The sequence below is a fragment of the Bison bison genome, unplaced genomic scaffold (genome assembly GCF_000754665.1).
Source record: "Bison bison bison isolate TAMUID 2011002044 unplaced genomic scaffold, Bison_UMD1.0 scf7180017864270, whole genome shotgun sequence".
NCBI lineage: Eukaryota > Metazoa > Chordata > Mammalia > Artiodactyla > Bovidae > Bison > Bison bison.
The window spans coordinates 2,891,944-2,897,130 of NW_011494842.1; the positions used below are offsets into that span (position 1 = coordinate 2,891,944).

Below are 5,187 nucleotides of genomic sequence, written 5' to 3' on the forward strand. Positions count from 1 at the left end.
TTCCCTCCAAAGAAATCCCAGGGCTGATCTCCTTCAGAATGGACTGGTTGGATCTCCTTGCAGTCCAAGGGACTCTCAAGAGTCTTCTCCAACACCACAGTTCAAAAGCATCAATTCTTCGGCGCTCAGCCTTCTTCACAGTCCAACTCTCACATCCATACCTGACCACAGGAAAAACCATAGCCTTGACTAGATGAACCTTTGTTGGCAAAGTAATGTCTCTGCTTTTGAATATGCTATCTAGGTTGGTCATAACCTTCCTTCCAAGGAGTAAGCATCTTTTAATTTCATGGCTGCAGTCACCATCTGTAGTTATTTTGGAGCCCAGAAAAATAAAGTCTGACACTGTTTCCCCATCTATTTCCCATGAAGTGGTGGGACCGGATGCCATGATCTTCGTTTTCTGAATGTTGAGCTTTAAGCCAACTTTTTCACTCTCCACTTTCACTTTCATCAAGAGGCCTTTGAGTTCCTCTTCACTTTCTGCCATAAGGGTGGTGTCATCTGCATATCTGAGGTTATTGATACAACTTCATTCCTTTTAATGGCTAAGGAATATTCCATTGTGGGCTTCCCTCGTGGCTAAGTGGTAAAGAACATTCCTGCCAATGCAGGAGATGCAGGTTTGATCCCCGAGTCAGGAAAATCCCCCGGAGAAGGAAATGGAAACCCACTCCACTATTCTTGTCTGGGAAATCCCATGAACAGAAGAAGCCTAGGGGGCTACAGTCCATGGAGTCACAAAAGGGTAGAAGATAACTTAGCAAGTAAACAACAATATTCCATTGTGTATATGTACCACATCTTCTGTATCCATTTCCCTGTTAATGGAAATTTAGGTTGCTTCCATGTCCTGGCTATTGTAAATAGTGCTGGTATGAACATTAGGGTACATGAGTCTTTTTGAATTATGGAATATACACAGTAGTGGGGTTGATTGGTCTTATGGTGGTTCTGTTTTGAGTCTTTTGCATTAGAGTTCAATCTTTTGCTTTAGAGAATTTTAGAGGCTTTCAAGAATTGCATGACCTCACTTTGGCAGTTCTGATCATGTTCTTCATGTTAATCAACCTTGATCAAAGTGACAAGAGTTCCCTTCATCCTCTTTGCCCTTCCAGTCCTGTTCCAATAAGGATCCAAAAGTTCCCTCTCCCACTCTTTGCCTTGTTCTGTCCTTAACTGCTTTATTTCTGTTACTAGTGGAAGTCTCACCACTCTCAGAAGCGTGAATGATGACTTGCTTATTCTGCGTGTTAAATTCCTTAAGTGTGTTTATACTATGTTGTGCAAAGTAGTCGTTGAATCCTTTCATGTGTAACAGTGCTTGCTGCAGCAGACAGTGGGGCTGACTGGTGCTCCTGGCCAGGCCACGTGGCCACACGAGGCTATTCTTGATGGCTGTCCATTCAAATGCAGGTGCTGAACTCATGCTGAAGAGTTTTAGAGTGTGTCGGTGTATTTGTGCTTGTGAAAGAGGGGTAGGAAGAGAGGTGGTCTGTTCTAGGACCATCTCCCCAAGCCTTCACTACCCAAGACTAGTCCTATTCTAAGGACATGGATGTGTTTACAATTTTCATTTGAATGACTTGAACCTTTATAGCTTCAGTAATTGTGTGCCCTGGATTTCTTTAAGCAACGCAACTCTATTTCAGTGCTTAACCTGTATTACCCACTTACTGTCAGCTGACTGACTTGCCAAATTATCTGTGACATCTTCCCTAATCGACTACCTTCTATCTTTTCTTCTTTATTACACTGCTGCACAAAAGGGTTCTAACCTTGCAAATTGCCTTAGAATGTTTACTGTTCATATTTTGTAAGTTTTTAATTGAAGGATAGCTGATTTACAACATTGTGTCAGTTTCAGGTGTATAGCAAAGTGATTCATATTTTTCCACTCTCCAAGAAATTTATTTTAGCATATGCCATAGATTGATATAATTGATATAGTAATTCTATATGAAAAGAAACCATTATAGAATTAACTAAGGTGTTGCCCTTACAAGGAAATAAAAAAAGGACATAAAGAACTCTTCCATGTAAAGATTCTGGATCTGCATCTTTTTTTTTCAATATATGAAAACAACATTAGAAGCAAAGTGAACAGTAGCAAAGGAAAAACAGAAGCTTGGCATATGTATTATATATGTATAGGCTGAGTTATAATACATATATATATATATGCATATGTATGTGTGTGTGTGTGTGTGTGTGTGTGTTGGTCTCTCAGTCATGTCTGACTCTGCAACTCCATGGATTATAGCCCACTAGGCTCTTCTGTCCATGGAATTCTCCAGGCAAGAATATTGGAGTGGGTAGGCATTCCTTCTCCAGGGGATCTTCCTGACCCAAGTATGGAACCTGTTTCTCCTGCATTGCAGGTAGATTCTTTACCCTCTGGGCCACCAGGGAAGCCCATATATATGTATATGTATATGTTTATATACATTTACATACATATACTTCTCCAGATTCTTTTCTTTTACAGGGCATGTAAAAATATTAAGCATAGTTCCAAGTTCCTCTCATAATACTTAAAAATCAAGTTTTTTTTTTTTTCCCAAATGGGACATCATTGAGACAGTTGGTGAAATTTGCATGGGATATGTGGATTGGATGGTAGTGCTGTACCAAGGGTGATTTTCTGTTCTGGAGGGTTGTTTAGTGGTGATGCAAGAGACTGTCTTTGCCTGGGGGAAATACACACTGGTGAATTAAGGCATCGTGAGGGGTGGAGGTCATATCTATTATTGCTCTCAAACAGTTCAGGAAAAGATTAATGACAATTGGCAGAGAAGAGAAGACAACAAAAGTGGAGGATCCATGGGTTACAGGATGTTCCCACTTTCCAAATTCACATGTCGAAAGCCTATCTTCTGGTATCTCAGAAGAACTGCACAAAAAAGATCTTCATGACCCAGATAACCACAATGGTGTGATCACTCACCTAGAGCCAGACATCCTGGAATGTGAAGTCAAGTGGGCCTAGGAAGCATCACTACGAACAAAGCTAGTGGAGGTGATGGAATTCCAGTTGAGCTATTTCAAATCCTAAAAGATGATGCTGTGAAAGTGCTGCCTCAATATGCCAGCAAATTTGGAAAACTCAGCAGTGGCCACAGGACTGGATGAGGTCAGTTTTCATTCCAATCCCAAAGAAAGGCAATGCCAAAGAATGCTCAAACTACCACACAATTGCACTCATCTCACACGCTAGTAAAGTAATGCTCAAAATCCTCCAAGCCAGACTTCAAAAGTACGTGAACTGTGAACTTCCAGATGTTGAAGATGGATTTAGAAAAGGCAGAGGAACCAGAGATCAAATTGCCAACATCTGTTGGATCATCAAAAAAGCAAGAGAGTTCCAGAAAAACATGTACTTCTGCTTTATTGACTATGCCAAAGTCTTTGACTGTGGATCACAATAAACTGTGGAAAATTCTGAAAGAGATGGGAATACCAGACCACCTGACCTTCCTCCTGATAAATCTGTATGCAGGTCAAGAAGCAACAGTTAGAACTGGACATGGAACAACAAACTGTCTCCAAACTGGGAAAGGAGTATGCCAAGGCTGTATACTGTCACCATGCTTATTTAACTTCTATGCAGAGTACACCATGTGAAATGCCAGGCTGGATGAAGTACAAGCTGGAATCAAGATTGCTGGGAGAAATATCAATAACCTCAGATATGCAGATGGCACCACCCATATGGCAGAAAGTGACGAAGAACTGAAGAGCCTCTTGATGAAAGTGAAAGAGGAGAGTGAAAAATTTAGCTTAAAACTCAACATTCAAAAATCTAAGATCATAGCATATGGTTTCATCACTTCATAGCAAACAGATGGGGAAACAATGGAAATAGTGAGAGACTTTACTTTTTGGGGCTCCAAAATCACTGCAGATGGTGACTGCAGCCATGAAATTAAAAGACGCTTGCTCCTTGGAAGAAAAGCTATGACCAACCTAGACAGCATATTACAAGGCAGAGACATTACTTTGCCAACAAAGGTCCGTCTAGTCAAAGCTTTGGTTTTTCCAGTAGTCGTATATGGATGTGGGAGTTGGACTATACAGAAAGCTGAGCGCCAAAGAATTGATGCTTTTGAACTGTGGTGTGGGAGAAGACTCTTGAGAGTCCCTTGGGCTGCAAGGAGACCCAATCAGTCCATCCTAAAGGAGATCAGTCCTGAATATTCATTGGAAGGACTGATGCTGAAGGTGAAGCTCCAATACTTTGCCCACCTGATGCGAAGAACTGACTCACTGGAAAAAACCCTGATGCTGGGAAAGATTGAGGGCAGGAGGAGAAGGGGACGACAGAAGATGATGTGGTTGAATGGCATCACTGACTTGATGGACATGAGTTTGAGCAGGCTCTAGGAGTTGGTGTTGGACAGGGAAGCCTGGTGTGCTGCAGTCCACAGGGCTGCAGAGTCAGACACCACTGAGCGACTGAACTGACCTGAACTGGTATCTCAGAATGTGACCTTATTTCTAGAGATAGTTTTATATAGGTAATCAAGTTAAAGGGAGGCTCATTTGACTGGGCTTTAATCCAATATGGCCGATATCTTTATTTTAAAATTTTTATTTTAGTAATATAGTTGATTAACAACGTTTTGTTAGTTTCCTATGGACAGCCAAGTTACGCATATACAGGCATCTATTCTTTTTTTCTAGTTCTTTTCCCATTTAGGTTATTACAAAATATTGGGCAAAGCTTACTGTGCTATACAGTAGGTCCTTGTTGATTATCCGTTTTAAACATAGCAGTGTGCATCTGTCAAGCTTATTTTCATGAAGATAAACTCAGGTGAGTTCAAGGCCAGGAAAATCATACTTGGGCATGAACCAACTCCCCAAAGGAAAACACAGATGCTTCTACTTTGGTGGAGACCTAACCCTTGCTTTATCTGTGGGGTCTGAACCAGATGAGAAGCCAGTAAGTGCAAGTGTGTGCCAACTCTCAGTCCCGAGTGCTACGCACAGTGCGGAACGCGCGCGCCAGGCTGAGACTGGCCGGCTCGGCCCGGGGTGGACCGCGTGTGCGCAGGTGCCCGTCGGCGTCCTGCCCGGCGCCGCCGCAGTGCGCAGAGCGCGCGCGGGAGGCGGGAGGCGGGAGGCGCTCCGCCGCCCGCAAGCTGAGCATCCCTGGGCGTTGGCCCCATCGCTCGCCCCCTGCCT

The 5,187-nt window shown here is 42.7% G+C and overlaps 1 pseudogene; it reads right to left on the reverse strand.

Annotated features, from left to right (window-relative positions):
• Positions 1–4,969: 4,969 nt before the first annotated feature.
• The window catches only part of LOC104994987, a 6,671-nt pseudogene continuing 6,453 nt past the window's right edge, over positions 4,970–5,187 (reverse strand).